Source organism: Arvicanthis niloticus, chromosome 22 (assembly GCF_011762505.2).
Source record: "Arvicanthis niloticus isolate mArvNil1 chromosome 22, mArvNil1.pat.X, whole genome shotgun sequence".
In the NCBI taxonomy this organism is placed as follows: domain Eukaryota; kingdom Metazoa; phylum Chordata; class Mammalia; order Rodentia; family Muridae; genus Arvicanthis; species Arvicanthis niloticus.
The window spans coordinates 11,635,301-11,644,624 of record NC_133429.1 but is presented as its reverse complement, the minus strand read 5'-3'; the positions used below and the strand labels follow the sequence as shown (position 1 = coordinate 11,644,624).

Below are 9,324 nucleotides of genomic sequence, written 5' to 3'. Positions count from 1 at the left end.
CAGGTATCACCTGCCCTGTATTGAACACAGGAGTTGGAGGTAGAGCTAAGACATGCACAGTCTCTGCTCTTCTATGATGTGGGAACACATGAACGCATTTGAGGATAAGGAAAGAAATTCTGAGTCTGAGCTAGTAATGCTGCCATGAGCATTACTGAGACTCCAAGGCTGTAAAGAAAAGCTACAACAAAACAGAAAAACCAAATGCTGTATGTGGTAGGGGTAAAGAAATGATCATATTTGAGGACTGGGAAACATGGAAGTGCAATTGTTTGAAGATGTATCAATAGGAAGGAGGCATGTGGTCCTATAGAAGAAGCTGTCAGACTGCTGAAAACTAAGCAGTTTAGCATTGTCCCAGATAATCAGTGTCAAAGAGGCAACCACAGGTGTGCCAGCCATGTGATAGCATCTATAGTACTTGTGAAGCTTGAAACTTGATGCTGTCCCATCAGAATTTTATGGATTGTTTTCAGGGTTTGTTTGTGCGTGTGTGTGTGTGTGTGTGTGTGTGTGTGTGTGTGTGTGTGTGTGTGAAAGAGAGAGAGAGAGAGAGAGAGAGAGAGAGAGAGAGAGAGAGAGAGAGTTATTTGTGCCAGACATCTTTCACTCAGATAAAATATCCAGACTCAAGTTCAGCACATGGGAAAGTGGAGAGGAATTGTGGGTGTTGTGCTCTTAGTTCGGTTAAGGAGTCAGACCCTAGTGCAGATCCAAGAAGAAATGAGATCCAGGCTTTTTATGAGGGGGACATCCACATATGGAGATATGTTAACTCCCTGCAAGACAGGACAAGGGCAAGAACAGAGGGCTGGAAGAGAGCTCCCACATCATCTATCCTGATGTCCTGGTGACAGGACATGATCTGGGGTTTAGGAAAAGAAGGTCAATGACCTTTCTCAATCAGGTGGGTCGTTAGTAGATTGAGGCCAAACAAAGTGTACACAAAGAAGAGGTGTGGGCTACAAATTCAGTTTTTAAGTCTCTTATTCCCTTTCCACTAAGAGCCTTCAAGTTAAGGGTCCAAAGCTTGAATTGGCTCAGACTGTGGATTGGCAGCTCGCTTAGACCACTGGAGAGCAGGGATTTGTTTGCTTTAAAGTTTCCTCCAAGACATATTTAAACAGCAGATGTAAACCTATATGTTCTCCTTCCAACAGTTCTTGGATGCTCGCGCTCCTTGATGCTTGCACTCTTTTCCCAGGGCGTCTTAAGGAACATAATCTTTACTTTGTTGAAGGAGAAGGACCTTTGGCTCGAATGCTTTCCCACCACCGCATCAGTTATTATGTGTGTTTTCTTGAAATGGCTCCCTCCAGCATGTTTATTTGTGATGGGCCTTGTGGTCAGCTGCAAACTTAGTTTGCAAGTTTTTTGGTAATGTTTATTGTTTTCATCCGATTAAGGAGAAATGCATGCCAATGGTTGAAAATTCTGAGAAAGACAGAGGGGCATGGCAAAGAAAATCCATATCATTCACAATTCTATGACCAGTGCAGATATTTTACTTAGTGATTGTTTTCTGTTTATGTAGACATATAATAAACACATATCCAAGTCTTCCGAAATGGAATCTTAATGTTGACATGATTTCAACTGATGCTGAGTTTTTAAACCATTTAAACTAAGCATCTATATCTTAGCTCACTTTTTAAATTTTTGTTCTGCCTTTAGGAATTATTGGTAATAGATTCTCTTAGAGGAAATTATACTCGCTATTGTTTGGGTGTTTTTCGTAACACAGATATACAATTTGTAATCTCTCCAAGTGTGGTAATGCTTGTGTTATATCACGACCCCAAGATTCTAGTTTCTCAAGTTACTGCACATGGAAAGTCAGGTCTTTTCAATTTTTAGTCTTACATTACTGACGAGTCTGAGGGCCTTTGTAGAAAGTTTTTTTCTGAATACCATAGCTCTTCTTTGTCTTCCTTTAGGTCCTGTATATTTTCTTTTCCTTCAACAGTTTTGCAGTCGTGAAGCATTTATGAAGAGGCTGCCACATGTCAGGCTTCTGAATTTAGAGGATGGATGGGTAGCTGAAGGACCAGAACCTCTGGAAACTCACTGCAGACAACACACAAGTAAAATGGAAAGTAAAATGGAATGATTTTGTGTCATGACGTCAGTATTTACTCCTTGCCATTTACATGCCCCCCAAAAATGTGATAAGCAATTAGATGGCAGAAGGGAACAAAATAGATCTAGTAAGTTATTATTTTTGTACATGGATAAGACTACTGCTATATAGTGAAAGCAGTATAAAATTATTAGAATGCAATGGGAGTAAGTTAGGGGCAGCTTAAAAGATGGTCACAGACATAACTCTGAAGTGAGAGTGTATGGGTCGAGCCTAAGCTCAACCTTCCATTGTTGTGTCTAATGATTATAGGCAGGCAAATTAGCCATGCTGCTGTTCTGTTTCCTTCCTGTAAAACAGAAGCAATTTACGAGGTTGTTCTGTACATTCATGTGAGCCATTTGAAACAATGCCGAGTTTATATTGAGTGCTCACAGGCATGTGATAATTTTCAAATAGTTCTGAGATGGGTAGCACAAGTCAACTATTAGGATGCGTAAAAGAGGTGAGTGGCTGGAATCTGAGACTTCCAGATCAGGGGCCCAAGCAGCTGTTTTGGGAGGAGATGACATGGTAGAATGAGAATCATTGCTATTTTGCTAATATTAAATGTTAATATTGGAGAACTATAAATGACCTATGTTTCTAGCTTAAAAATTATAAATAGAAGAGCAAATTAAGTTGAAGGTGAAGAAATGGAAATGATAAAGATCATAAATTTAAATAATGTAGGAATTTAAAATATTAGAACAATATGCCATTAACAAACTCTGTCTAGCATGACTAAGGAGGAACAGGAGAAATGAAATATATATATATATATATATATATATATATATATATATATATATATATTTGCCAAAATTAGGAATAAAGAGAGCTATTACACAGGCCTTTCAGACATTTTAACGATAATGATATCTTCAGGCCCACAAGTTTGACAATCACATGAAACAGAGTCTTTAACCCCATGAACTGCTAATAACACACAAAACTGATACTTTCTGTATCCAATGCCTACATAATAGTCACATATCCTATACAGAATACAAAATAATTTACCAGTCAATTGAATCATGACTCTAGTATTCCAGCAAATTTCTCTTTGACCAAGGGCCTCGAGATTTGGAATCAGCAGCAGAGGGATTTAATAGTGAGAAAAACTGCTCATGTTTCTGTGTCAACTCACTGTTCTTTTTATATACTTCTGCCACTTCTGTGGGAGAAACGTTCAAAGTGCAGAACTCAAATAGCATGAGTGGTATAAAAAAATTACTGGGTGTAAAAAAATTACTATTGTGGATGGATGTTGCAAAACTTATAGTAGATACTCAGTTGCTTGGGCAGCATAGGTACAGCAAAAAGTACTTAGTACTTAGTAACAACAGTACCGAGTACTAAGGTATCTAACATGTACTAAAGTAGACAAGAAGCCTAATAGACTGCAGAAGAGTTGAAAAGATTTTCAAACTAAAGCATATAAGTTCTTCTTCCTCTTCCTCCTCTTCTTCCTCCTCCTCTTCTTCCACCTCTTCCTCTTCCTCCTTCATCCCTGGAAAGGGAGAATAATTACTTGAGTTATTTTAATGGTTAGGGTTCAATTATTTCATCTTTGTATTTCGACCTTCAAAGCCAGAATTCAAAAGGTGATATCAAATGACACACATAAACACAGACAGACAGACAGACAGACAGACAGACAGATACTTTAAAATATCTTTATCAAAGTATAATTTTGGGGGAAAGCTGTTTAAGTAACAATGAAGAACAACATCATTGTATCAACTACAAATCGAAAGTATGTCCACCGGATAACAGCTGTCAAGATCAAAGTTTCTGAACCTCAAGCTAGTAGATAATAAGAGTCCTGAAACAAATTTGTTGGTAGTGGTATGTTTCTTCCTGAAAGGAGAAGTCAGAAACCTGGCCACACCAGATGTGATTCTTTCCTTGATTTTATGGCAACAACTTATTGGAGCTCAAGTCATTTCCATTCACAAACAAACCACCGATGGTTTGCGTTAAGCCTACGAGGGCATCATCCTGGCAACAGAGAATTTGTAGTCCAAACTCTAAGCTCTCTATTGTCCATCTTATTACAAAAGTTACCAGTTGCTGCCTAAACAGACCCCATTCAAGTTTAAATGGAAGAAGGAATAGATGCTCTTCACAGACACAGAGTTACTTGTGCTGTTGTTCTCAAGGGCAGAACTTTGAAATTCAGTGCCCAGGTTTCTGTCCATAAAAGGTCTTCAGATCTTTATTTGCTCACCTGTGAAATAAAGGCAAAAAGTTTCATCTTCATGGTTAAAAAGCCATGATTACTCTTGTTTCATGGAAGAGTGAGTCTTCAATTCAATGGTCCTAGTTTTCTGTGTAGGCTCATTGCCAGGAAAGAAGCATTGCATTTAATAATCCCTCTTCATTTGACTTGAAATAGGTGTTTTAGGCATAACTGTAGGCCAATATTTCTGGCATATATAGAGGACACAAAAATTGTAAATCACTATTTTACCTGTTACTAGTCTCTAAGAACCCTTCTCTTTACGGGAGTCTTTGTCATCTAAATTTTCATCACTGAAAAACAAACCTATCAGCATGCATATGCCAGGAAACTTGCTGGAGTAGTGTAGGATTGCAGGTGGTGAAGCATGCACAATGAGTCACAGTTGTGTCTCTGCTCTCCTAAAATCATCATCTTCGTTACTTAAATGTGTTATGTATTATCACGGTCATTTTCCCCACATTAAATGATAATACCTTTTAAGACAGTGGAAAAGCCTGTAAAGAGAGTTGGAGATACTTGGAAACACCATTTATTGGTGGAAAGTATAAAGAGAACTAAAAGAGGTGTGTATATGGGTATATGGATATATGGATATATGGGTATATGGATAAATGGATATATGGATCTATATCTCACTTCATTGGCAATGCATGAATTTCTCTACATATGAAAAAATAGAAAATAATTAAAATTCTATTACTTGATATTATGTAGGATGCAATATGAATCTTTCATGATACCAGCAAGTTAATATTTAAGGAAGAACAGTGAATGTATTTATTTTTTAAATTATATTATTAAATGACAGACTGTTGACTCCCACCATCTGAAAACATAGTTTCTAATAAGTTTTTAGGGATAAACTAAATTCAGGTAAGGAAGGTAAAGAAGTCTATTTGCACACTTCTTTGAGGCGAATTTCAATCTTGTTTCTGGCTGTGGAACTTTTCATCGTTAATCTGGTTCAGGCCTTTCATTGGTTTGCTAGCTCTCCTTCAAGGCCTAGACTCCTCTCCAGAGGGTAAACCTCTGCTTCCTGGGTTCCAGCTGCCTTGTTGCTGGGCTTCCTGGGATAGTCTGCTCTTGTTTTCTACTAATTCTTTTCCCTTCCAAATGGGCCTTCTTTGAAGTTGTGCATGCTTAGGCAGAAGTCCCATTCTTTAGTCAAATAAGTTCAAGTGTGCATTCTGCATGTTCCCACCATTCTCTTTCATTATGCTTTTTCCATGGTTCAGGACATGTTGTGCTATGCCTTGGCTCTTTCTGGTGTCCAGTGCTGTGCTGACTCATAGACACCTGTTGTCAGTTGCCGTCTGGTCAGAATGCTGTTCCACACATGAGACTGGATGCCCTAACAGCAAAGCTCCTACAGCTGGGCTTTCCTCTGAATGTGTGCTTCCCAGGTGATGATGCTCACACATTCCCCCATGCCCAAGTGGTCTGCACAACTAGCTACAAAGAATTCAGTAATGCATAACATTCCGGTGCATGCCAGGCTGCCCCCAACCTGGGGGGTGGGGAGTTGTTTACCTCTGCTGCCCTCCATTGGTTTACTTTAACTGGATCTTTCTAATGTAAGATGCTGGGTAGACAAATTGAGTTACAGGTATGTAGTAATGAAAAGATATGAATTGTGTCTGCATTTCTATAATAATAAACCAAATGCAACGAATTCCATCAAGAATGATGTTAGTCATAGATCCTAGTGATGGTTAAATTTTTATGTCAACTGGATTAAGGAATACCTACAGAATTGATAAAGTATCAATTTATGGTATGTTTGTGAGGGTCTTTCTTCTTTTATCTATCTATCTATCTATCTATCTATCTATCCTATCTATACATCCATCCATCCATCCTTCTTTCTTTCTTACTTCTCTCATTCCCTCCTTTCCTTCCTCCCTCCATCGCTTGTTCCCTCCCTCCCTTCTTCCTTCCTCCCTTCTTCCTTCCTTCCTTCCTTCCTTCCTTCCTTCCTTCCTTCCTTGATATTCCTTGATATTCCTTGATATTCCAGCCTGGTCTTAAACTTTCTATATCACTGAAAGTACTCTATGGAGCTCCTTTAGAAGATTTTTATTCAGGAGATTGGCATAAAAGTTTCAATGAATAAGTGTAGGAAAATCTACTCTCATACTGTCAATTGGCTGGGATACTGGATAGAACAAAACTGGAAAGGACTATATTGAATTTTCTCTTTCATGGACCTACGGCACTCTTTTCCCTTTGATGCCAGAACTTCGGGCCTTCCAGCCTTCATTTTCCAGGTTTTATATCCATGGCTTGCAGGCCTTTGGACATGGACTGAACCACAATGCCTTTATTCCAAGCTTTCCAGCTTTCCTGTTGGGGACTTCCAAACCTTCATATTCAAACTAGTCAATTCCACTAATAGGCTCCTTCCAATTTGTGTATCTATGCTTACATTCTACTGTTTCAGCATTTCTGGAGAACACTAATTCTATCTGTGACATTTCTTCTAGCTGTCCCTTTGAGCATCAGCTTCTTCTTCCATAAGGTGAGGGAGATCACACCCACTTTATGTGATTGTTTTGAACATACAAAGAATTTAACAGAATTCTGTTTCCAATGACTGGACCATGCTGAGTGTCTTTGCCTTTTACTGGAGCTAGATTTTTTTTTTTTGTAGGCATTATTTCCAACAGATGCACTGGATTCTAAATGTATAAAGGTGTCCTTGTGATTGCTCTTGAAATTCTAGAAATAAGACAATTGAACATAAAATTGTATGTGCACTGAAATGTCTTAATATTTAAGCAAAGACTAGCAGTGATGTTTCTACCTCCATTATCTTCACCCTAAAGAATCTTTCCTCCTTCTCTTTTTGTTTCATTGAATAATCACATGACTTGAATCAAATATTTTGTGTTCAATATCAATTGCAATATGTTCCCTAGCTATGCCCTACTTAGCTGCCTTAAGTCATGGGCTGATGGAAAGAAAATCAGAATTCAAGTTAAGAAACTCTAGACTCACTTGGGATCTATGCCTTACCAGTCATATTACTCTCAAAAGTCCTTTGAGTCATTTTTTTTCTTTAACTCCTTGATTTTTGAGAGTTGGAAAATTCTATTTAACTCCTTAAGAGGTATCTCTCTTGATTTGCTCCAGAGACTTGTACAGTCTTAGGAGAAAAGTAGAAACTCAAATATTCTTTGAAGATAAAAGAAGCCAAATCTATTCTAATCCTTCAAGTCAGCTTGAATTTCCCAAATTAGTAGGTTGCCTAGAGATAAAGATAAGACTTTCAAAACAGGCCAAACTCAAGGACTACTATCTCCTCATGTAAAAACTGTTGTGGGCCAGCCCCACCTTCTAACAAGTGAAGGAGGCCATCAGAAACTGTGTTCTTCCCTTCACATGGACGCAGGTCCTCCACATAAGGTTCTGCATCTTGTATACAGAGGAGTCAGTGGCGACTTTACAAGTAGTGTTACACAAGTGACCCTTTCCTAGGAACTTTGTGGGTAAAAATCCCATCTGCCTCCGGTCCTCAGGAAGAGAGTTCCCAACAGATTGTCTTTTCTATAGAGGCCACTTTCCCCAAGGCCATACATACATATCCTGCCCCTCCAGTTTACAGCATAGTCGACATCCAGTCTTCCTCTTTCCTCTTTCAATTTCCCCAATCTTTCTCCACTTTTTTGCACCACTGGTGGTCTGGGGTGTGCAGCCCAGATGTTTTCCCCAAACAATTAGATTACTTTTCAAGTGGCTTCACAGAGCAGATGTTCCCATTCAACCCCCCCCCCCCCCACACACACACCCCAACTCCCAATTGCTGAAACCATTCTCTGCCCCAGAGAGCACATCATGTTGCTGCCGTGTGTTTGATCGAGAGAGCATGAGCGGGAACAAGAGAATCCCACACGGATGATTATTTGGCAGGCAAGCTTCTGGGCGCGAGTGTGTTCCTCCTCCCTTTGTTCCCATCACAGTCGCGAGCAGATGTTCTAACAGGACAACTGGCTGTTCTTTCCCTGGCTCCTTACACCAATGCTGCTTCGTATTTCAGTGTTTCAGGCTAACCACAATTTGCCCCAGATTGGTGTCTGTTTACTTTGCTATAGCTATGCCATTTACTTCCTTCAGTGCTTTGCTTGATCTGCTCAAAAACCTGACAGGTAATGGGTGGGTCCTTGAAGATAGACTTTAGTCAACTTGCTTCCCATGAGTCTATTATTCCATCTAACTCTAGCTGCCTCTCCACCCTACCTTTCACTGGAGCTCTGGCCACAGTTACTATTACAGTCATATGCTCTCTCACATTTCTGCATTCCCCCCCTCTTGTCTCCAGCATGTTCATTTTTCCTTTCTTCTTTCTCTGTGTAATTCTGATCATTCTTGAGATGTTTGCTTAAGCCTGACTTTCTTTCTGACCCCCACATGCCACTCAAAAGCTCACTGGATTATGTTACCTCCAGATCAGCTTAGATTTCTGCATTGTAATTATTTCTAAATTTGTGTCTTCATTTTGCTTTGATTGAGTTTTTCAATCTGAGCAAGGATGTCTCCATAGCTTTCATTAAATGAGATGGTCAGAATGATTTTTGTTTAAGCATGTGAATCAAATCTCCATTCTATGCTAAACTCTGTTAGCCCTGGACTCATCAAAATAAGGAAATAGATTATCTCTGTCCTCAACAGGATAAGTTTTATACACAAACTTTCCAAGTTGGATGAGATGATAACACCGTGCTCTACTTTGTATGAATTAGCCCTTTGGATGAATTTTAAAAGTTTAGTGGCATTTTCCACCAAAACCGTCTATGTGCTGATATAATAAGAATACTCCATAGACTCGGGGAGAAATATTTGCAAATAATTGCCAGGTAAAGTACAAATTATACAAAATCCCTTAAAGCTAAATAATAAGAAAACTGAAAACTTAATTTTAAAATGTGCCGAAGATCTAAACCAAATGAGATTCATGGAT

General features: G+C 39.0%; 1 long non-coding RNA gene across 1 annotated transcript in view; it reads right to left on the bottom strand.

Annotated features, from left to right (window-relative positions):
- Positions 1-477: 477 nt before the first annotated feature.
- Positions 478-9,324, bottom strand: part of LOC143436042 (uncharacterized) — a 31,067-nt gene continuing 22,220 nt past the window's right edge. Inside the window, exons 2-3 of the long non-coding RNA XR_013106285.1 lie at positions 3,143-3,632; positions 478-2,067 (exon numbers count right to left, since the gene is read on the bottom strand). This is a non-coding gene — a long non-coding RNA (uncharacterized LOC143436042). The remainder of the gene's footprint in view (positions 2,068-3,142; positions 3,633-9,324) is intronic.